Source organism: Myotis brandtii, unplaced genomic scaffold, assembly GCF_000412655.1.
Source record: "Myotis brandtii unplaced genomic scaffold, ASM41265v1 scaffold513, whole genome shotgun sequence".
Lineage (NCBI taxonomy): Eukaryota > Metazoa > Chordata > Mammalia > Chiroptera > Vespertilionidae > Myotis > Myotis brandtii.
In genome coordinates, this window is record NW_005369552.1 from 2,146,196 (window position 1) to 2,155,321 (window position 9,126).

Genomic DNA, 9,126 nt, shown 5'->3' on the forward strand with positions numbered 1-9,126 from the left:
AATTACACTGAAATTGGAAAACTTGCATACAAGAAAAGATACCATAAACAACATGAAAAAGCCAACCAAAGTCTGAGAGAAAAAGTGTAAATACAGAAAACTAATAAAGGAGCTGTGTCCAGAAAATATTAATAACTCTACATATCAATTTGAGTCAACCAACCCAATCGGTAAGCAGGCAATTGATATTAACTGGAAATTTACAAAAGAGGGACCTGATAACATGCTCTACTTAGTAACTGAGGAACTGAAGGTGAGATGCCATTCCGCTACCATCAAATTGGCAAAAAAATTTTAAGTATGACAATATCAAGTGTTAGAGAGGATGTGGAGAAACAGGAACTTTCATACTTTCCTAGTAGGAGTGTAAGTAGGTACAAGCATTTTAGAAAACAATCTGTCTAGTGAAATTGAAGAGGTGTACATCCTATGCCCCAGCAACTCCATTCCTAGAAATGTTCCTCAGAAAAACTCAAGTATGTACACAAGGAGATCCATAACACCCTCATTTAAACATTGTTTATAGCAGAAACAAAATATCCATCATTAGGAGACTAGACAGATAAATAGTGATATATTCTTCTGTACTATGTGATAGTTAAAAATGAATTAACCAAAGCCTTGTGTATTACCATAGATAGATTTCAAACATAATGTTGAGTCAGAAAAGTTGCAGTAAAATACATATCATTGCCTAGCAGGCAAAACAATATTATTTCTGTATCTAAATATTGTATAAAAACTAAAAGCATGCATGAGAAACACCAAACTCAAAATAATAGTTAGGTCCAGGAAGAAGGGAGGTGAATCGAATGGAGGTGGGTGGGAATGCACAGAAGGCTGTATCTGCAATGTTTAATTTGTACTTTACCTTCATTATTTTATACTTTTTATTTATATTTTTGTATGTTTGAAAAAATTTTAAAAACTGCATCTTCTTTATTTTACATACTTTAATTTCAGAACAAAATTTTAAAAACCCACAATACACAACATCCAAACCTAATATCAAATATGAGAAGAGACGGCTTGCGGCCATTGTAACCTGCCTTAGGCAAAGACAGGAGAGAAAAAACTACTAAACATCAGTTAGGGGAAACCAGGTGGACCAGGGCCATGCAGGGCTGCTGGGAGAGCCATGAAGACACTACATAGAGGATGCAAGGTCTGCAAGTAGAAACTCTTAATCTACTTCTTCCATGCAAGAGGCATCCTCATCACCCTCAAGGGGGTATCTCATCAGGAACAGCAGCACTGGGTTCTTCTGCTGTCACTTCATCTTCATCAGTGCCTTGGCCTGGCTTGATCATGCAGTAGATGCAGTTGGAGTAGGTCTGATGATCTCCAAGTGAAAAGTCAGAAGAGAGCAGCACAGTTTTAAACAGTAACACCACAAGGTCCTTGACAGCCTTGTCATTCTTTTCTGCTTCCACCTCCTGGTGCAGAGTCTCCACAATGGGTTGATCAGGGTTGATCTCCAGGTGCTTTTTGGGCATCATGTAGCCCATTATAAAGTTATCCCGAAGTGTCTGGGCTTTCATGATACACTCCATATTAGCTGTCCAGCCGTAGGTGCTAGTCACAATGCAGCAGAGTGAAGACACAAGGCTATTGGAGACTGTCGCCTTCTCAACCTTCTTATCCAAGATTGCTTTCACGAGTTTGCAGAAGTTCTCAAACCTGGCCTTTCTCTCTTCCATTTTCTTTTTCTCCTCTTCATCCTCAGGTAGTGTCAGGCCCTCCTTGGTAATTGAGACCAAGCTTTATCATTCAAACACCTTGAGCTGCTGCACACAGTACTCATCGATAGGCTCCTTCATATATACTACTTCAAAGCCCCGTTTCCAAGTTGCTCCACAAAAGCAGAGTTGGCAACTTGCTCTCCCCGGTGATATAATAGATGGACTTCTAGGTCTTCTTCAAATGAAAGACATATTCTGAAAGAGAAGTCATTTCACCTCCAGACTGGGAGGTGTGATAGTGCGGAAGCTCAGAAAGGCATCCCTGACTAGTCGAGTCCTCATGGAGTCCAAGCTTTAGGTTATTAGAGAATGCTTCATAGAATAGTTCTCCTTCTTATAGTTTTTATAGTTCTCCTTGTCTTCTGCCAGCACAGAGCAGAGCTCAAGGCACTTCTTAACAATATTTTTACGAATGACCTTCAAGATTTTACTTTGCTGGAGCATTTCTCGGGAGATGTTCAGGGGCAGGTTCTTAGAGTCAATCACACTGCAGATGAAGTTGAGGTACTCTGGTATCAACTCATCACAGCTGTCCATTATGAACACACTAGAGGCCTGGTGCATGAATTTGTGCACAGGTGGGGTCCGGCCGGCTCGCCCTGATTGGGGCCGATTGGGGCATGGCCAGCCAGGGGGAGGGGACATGGGAGGTTGGCCGACTGGCCCCACCCTCGATCAGGGGGTGGGGGGGACGGTTGGGGCCACAGTGCGCATCAAAGCAAACGGTTGTTCCAGTTGTTCTGGAGTTCCGGTCGCTTGGCTTTTCTATATATAGATATATAGATGATGGACATAGAGTTTTTGTTGTTCTTCTTGTTCTCAAAGAAGTCAAAGGGACCCCAATGGGGGATGAATAGCATTGCCCCGAATTCCAGCTGACCTTCTACAGAGAAGTGCTTGACTGCCAAGAGGTCTTCCAAGTCTTCAGACTTCAGCAATTTCTGCCTGGAACACAAAAGTCTCTACTTCCTCCTCTGCATGGTGCACCACTTTCTCAGGCATCTTTAAGGTGATGAGATACAAGTACTAGAGAGCAGGGACTGTATTTGGCTCACAAACTGCTGAAAATTTTCCTTTGAAAAAAAAATCAAACCCTTCTGATGAAGCAATAAAGTGTAGAGAAGAAAAAAATAATTTTCCTTCTACCCTCCTAAGTTCTTCTGGCTGGAATAATAATCAAATTAATCATGAGACAGGTTATAGGAGAAATAACCAAATTTACTGTATATGTATATGCAGGGGTTCAATAAGAAGATAGGGGGCCAGAGGACAAATGGGGCAGTTAAGGCTTATTTGCTATCTTGAGCTAAGGAGAAAGGGAACATGGGGGAGGGGGCGGGGTTTGTGGTTTGGGATTTCAAAGGGCAGGAAGGCAATTCACATGGAGATGGAAAGCAAATGTTTGCTAAACAAATGTTTCCTGAGCCAACTTTAACAGCCGGACACAGTGAGGACTTTGATCAAAGGGGCCTTGCTAGGTCCCTCCCTTTTATCACACCTAGTTTATATTAAAACATAGTTATCTATGAAGATGGCTCCCTTACTGGAGCAGGTCCTCTATCTAAATTCTTTTAGGTGGCTAGGGAGGGCAAAAGTTCTTCTTGACTCTTGTTTCTTAAAATAACAAACTTAAAACAATCAATACCCCCCAAGAGGCATATTTTGAGGTGACAAACTCTGCTTCTCCTCTCCACAAGCTAGCCTTGATCTTGCCCCTCTAAGGTTGTCTTTGCCAGCCTTTCCAGTCCCCTACCCATCAATCACTCCCCAGGTACCATCATACCAAAGCTTTGTGTGGTTTCCCAACTACAAGAGTCCCTTCCTTATCTGTGGTTTTGCTTTCTGAGTTTGACTCTGATCCAAAAATATTACGTGGAAAATTCCAGAAAGAAACAATTCTTAAGTTTTAAATTGTGCTTCGTTCTGAATAAAGTGATGAATTTTCACACTCTCCTGCTCTATCTTGTTGTGGTTTTGCAGTGCTTGTGCTCAAGGAACCCTTATTTTACTTAATAATGACCCCAAACTATAAGATTTAGTGATCCTGGCAATTCGGATTTGCCCAAGAGAAACCATAAAGTACTCTCTTTAAGTGAAAAGATGTGTATGCATAGGAAAAAACAACAACAGTATAAATGTTTTCAGGCATCCACTGGGGTCTTGGAACATATCCCATAGAGAAAGGGCTACTATAATTTCTCTTCACAACTCTATGCCTTTGCTTATGCTATTCCTCCCTCCAATGCCATCCCTTTAGACCCCACCTGGAAAACTGTTCATCCTTCCTGATTCATTTTGTGTGTCATCTCAGGTGATCTTCAAGATAATGCTCCTCAAATTTTAATGTGCATAGGAGTCATCCTTAGATCTTGTTAAAATGCAGGTTGATGCTGTAGGTCTCAGGGGGAGGGGCATGTACTGCATTGCTAACACACTCTCAGGGATGCCCATGGGCAAGTCTGAGGAGCCAGGCCCTCATGATCCCACCTTCCTCCAGGGCACATGAGCTCCCTGCTCTGGACTCCCACAGCCCCCTCCACATCCCAATTGTTCTGGGTCTGGTTTTCATATCTGCCTTCTTCACAAAACCCTTAAGGGTAGTAATCCCACACTGGACCACATTGTACTGCCCACACCTGGGATTCATTTGCTGAATATGTGAAACATTCCAATGTTAAAAATACAATTATCTTTTGTGCCTCAGGTGAAACCTTATTAAATCTGTTAAAGCTTCTGTTTAATTATGCTTTATATCCCAGGCTGGTAGCAACAGGAAAGCAGAGCAGTGAGTGCACATTGTGTGAAGATCAAGTTGAGTAAGCTCCTAATTATAGCGCTCATTTGCTGAGGGAAATGGAAATCCTTACATGCCTTCAGATCCCTCCAGGCAGTGAAAGTTGGGAGAGGTACTTAATCACAGGGCAGGGTTTTGTTCTAAGCATGAAGACTTAAGGTTTAGGGGAGCTTTGCAACCTCTTCTAAGAAACAGACCTTCAGAGAACAGGAAGATTAAAAGGGCAAAGGAAGGGCTCCCTGGTGATTAACTCCAACTGCTTGGGCGAGGTTCTCACGGGTGGGCAGAGATCCCGCCCTGCTTTACCTGTGCAGGTGGCTGAGTGGAGGCCCCATGGAGCCCAGCGCAGCTCTCAGCAGCCTGCCCCATTCCAATTCTAGCACTGCAACTTGGCGGCCAAGACACCTTGAGCAACTCACTTCACCTTTCTAGGCCTAGGGGTGCCAGATTCCAAAACGTATTGCATATTTATACTAAATATAAAAAAAATTATGTGCAAAGTATAAGACATATTTATACTGAAAATACTCCTTGTTTATATGAAATGCAAATATAATTGGGCATCTGGTATTTGGCAAACTTATCTGGGCCTCTATTTATTTCTAAAATGGAGATGATAACAGTACCAACCTTGTAAGTTTATGAGGATGACATGAATTAATATATGGAATTTGCTTAGCATAGAACCTGGCTTAGAGTAAGTGTTCAATATGGTAATTTTATTATAGCTCCCTCACAAACACTGCTGTCCATTACCCTAAGTTCTAATTCCAGTTCCTTCTCCCTCCCACTTTCCCTCTGTGTGCTGCTAGAGATATCGCTGGAAAATAGAAATCTGATCATGTAGTTTACATCCTACTTAAAATTTTCTAATGCAAAAACACTAATTTGAAAGGAAATATGCACTCCTGTGTTCATTGCAGCATTATCTACAATAGCCAAGATATGGAAACAACCTAGATGTCCATCAATACACGATTGGATAGAGAAGATGTGATACATATACATAATGGTATATTGTACAGACATTAAAAAGAAGGAAATCCTACCATTTGTGACAACATGGGTGGACATAGAGAGAATTATGCTAAGTGAAATAAGTCAGACAGAAAGACAAATGCCATATGACTTTACTCATAAGTGGAATTTTAAAAAAGCACACAAATGAACAAACAAAACAAACAGAAACAGACCCATAGATACAGAAAACAAACTGATAGGTGCCAAAGGGGAGAGGGTGAGAGGATGAGCATTAAAAAAAATAAAATAAAATCCTCTAGTGGTTTCCTGTTACCCATAGGATCAAATCCACACTTCTCAGTCTGGGGTGAACTTTCAGACTTGCACTCCCTTACCTTTCCCATCTCCATCACTGCCACCCTCTCCTCTGTGATTCCCACGCCATGGCCATGCCTATTCCAAGCCTCTTCCTGCCTCTGGGCCCTTTCCTGCCACCTCCCTTCACCTGGAATCCCTTTCTCACCTTGGCCTCCCTGATGAATATCCAGTCATTTTTCGGAGCTCTGGTTAAGATCGCCTTCTCTGAAAGCTACTCTAACCCCCCTACTGTGAACCCCACCCTTAGCCAACCCAGCTCCATATATGGGCTCTAAGAGGGCCTCATACATACCTTTACCTGTTCTTATCACACTATTTATAATTACTTCAATTTTTGTCTCTAACAGTGTAAATTAATTTTAATCCACAACCTGAAGCTTTTAGTTAGTATTTGAAATAATCTTTTTTTTAAAATATATTTTATTGATTTTTTACAGAGAGGAAGGGAGAGGGATAGAGAGTTAGAAACATCGATGAGAGAGAAACATCGATCAGCTGCCTCTTGCACACCCCCTACTGGGGATGTGCCCACAACCAAGGTACATGCCCTTAACCGGAATCGAACCTGGGACCCTTGAGTTCGCAGGCTGATGCTCTATCTACTGAGCCAAACCAGTTAGGGCGAAATAATCTTAATGAGAAACTCATACATTAAGAGTGATTAGTGAACACTTTAAAAACCCTGGCAAGTCTCACCAGACTAGAGGGGGCTGCACTACTTCAAACGTCCTTATTTAATTCTCTACCAGAGGACTTGTTCCTTGGGTAAGGGATGTAGGCCATCTTCCATATAGAGAGTGAGCAGTGATCAAGCTAGACTTGTACAATGGACCCGAAAGACTTATACAGCCATGTCTGTCCTCTCTTGAATAGAATAGAAAGAACCTGAGGTCTAAACTCCAGTCATTTCTGGGTTTTCACTTACTGGAAGCTTTACCATTTGGTGTGATTGAGTTGATCTGTTGTCAGAACACAGTCACATTTGCCTCTGGTCAAACTTTCATGCAAAGTATTTATTGGAATGTCCGAAAGAACAGAGAGCATGGTGTTTGCACTTGCTTGCAAACAAAAGTCAGTTCACATTTCAGAATGTGGCCTAAGACTTGCTATCATTATTACACACCACCTGGTAGGGAGGTGGTTGGGCAGGAGGCATCTGTATTCTTCCATGCATTTCTAATCACTGGAAGCCACTGTCATCCACCAAGAAGGACCTGATGACCATGAAAACAAGTTGGTTTAGATCATTTTGCAACAACCTGCCTCTCCAACTAAAAGTGAGTTTGAGAGTAGGGACCCATGTTAACCACTTTGTGACTTCAGCCCCTCCCACTGCAACTAGCCCAGCATGGGGTGTGACAAGACCATTGAAAGAAAAAGCCAAGACAATTTATTGCTGTGCAGATTTAAAGTGTTGAGAACAAACTCAGATATCTGATAGCAAATATAATGGGGTGGAAACATATAGGAGAAATAAAGGATACATAAGAAAATTAACCTTTGATATATTTTCCTTGAAATTTGTTCTGTAAGAAATAGCTTTTCCTCTTGAGAATTCATCCATTAGCATTAAAGACATTGAGAAGTCATAAAAAAATAAATTTCCTCTCAGGTACTTTACCTCTGGGTCTTCTTCAAATACATACCATAGTTTAACCAAAGAAAACATCAGACAAACCCAAATTAAGGAACATTTGACAAAATATCTGGCCAGCACTCTTCAAAGCTGTCAAGTTCACAATAAACAAGAAAAGATTGAGAAACTGTCAAAGACTGGAGAAGACTAAGGAGACATGATGACTAAGTACAATGTGGAATCCCAAATAAGATTCTGGAACAGAAAAAGGACATTAGTGAAAAAATTGGTGAAATGCAGTTGGTGGTGGTGAAATGGCACCAAGTGTTAGGCTGGTAGAGTTAGACCAGACCTCTGTTCAGCAACCTTGGTACTTGAGTTCTGGCTAGGAAGAAATTCAGAGCCAAGACTCAAACTATAAGAGAAAGTTTATTTAGAAAGTCACAGAGGTAGAAGAAGTGAGTTGTAGAAGGAATTGGCTCAGGAAATTAGTTAAAGAGGCAAAAGAAGGGCCCTTCGAGCATGGGAGAAAGAGCGAGACAAGGGAGTGAGGAAAGGGGTGGAAAAAGGCATGTGTGTGCGCCTTAGAGAGAGCCTCTCTGGGTCCTCTGTCCTAAGGGCCTTTATCTGGAAGTCTCAAGGGAGGACTTCAATAGAATATTCATTAGCTTTCTAGGTGTATCTCCTCTGGGTTGTGGTCTCCACTGATTGGTCAGTGCCAAGGCAGGAAGTCATTAGTCATTAAAGCTGGTTATGATGTCAGCCATGGTGTTGCTCCATCTGGTTTTGCTGTTTTTCTGGGCCTGGAGCTGAAATACAGCTGAAGTCTAGATGTCATCTCCAGGGGTTAATACCTAAGGGAGTGGTCATGCAAGGGCTTGTAGCTTTGCCCATTGCTAGGCACCTGGGCTCTCCACCCTGGTGACCCTCTGCACCTGACCTATGTATAGTTCCTACTCTGCTTATGTCTAACTGCCTACCACACAAATATGTCTGGAGTTCAGTTGATGGTAATTGGACTAATGTTAATTTCTTAGTTTTGACAAATGTACTGTGGCAATTAAAGATGCTAGTATTAATAAAAATTGCCTGCAGGACATATGGGAACTCTGTATCATATTTAGAATTTTTCTGTAAAATTATCATAATTCAAAGAGAAAAAGTAAAGGTAGATATTTGACTGACTGGATTTGTTTTAGAAATAAAGATGAATCTTGTTCCTGATAATTATAAAGTCAAAAATAAGAAGGGCCTGGCCTGATGAGGTGGTTCAGTTGGTTGGAGCATTATCTCATACACCAAAAGGTTACAGGTTCAATTCCCCATCAGGGCACATATCCAGGTTGGAGGTTGATCCCTGGTTGGGATGTGTACAAGAGACAACCAATTGATGTTTCTCATTCACATTGATGTTAGTTTCTCTCTCTCTCTCTCTCTCTCTCTCTCTCTCTCTCTCTCTCTCCCCTCCTCTTTCTCAAAAATCAATAAAAAATTAAAAGGGAAATCATACATGTGAGAATGACCCCCTATCTGGAATCCATATTTGTTGGAATCAGCATTTGTTTGAGGAACTGGGTGGGATCTGAGCAGACCATTTGGGCCACATAGTTTCTACCAGGTTTGCAGGTAGGATCTTCTTTAAACTTGGTTCATATGTGTGGCTTTGCTGAATGGGG

General features: G+C 41.6%; 1 pseudogene; it reads right to left on the reverse strand.

The window, feature by feature from the left end:
* Positions 1-1,183: 1,183 nt before the first annotated feature.
* On the reverse strand, positions 1,184-5,906 carry LOC102245165 (annotated as a pseudogene).
* Positions 5,907-9,126: the final 3,220 nt, after the last annotated feature.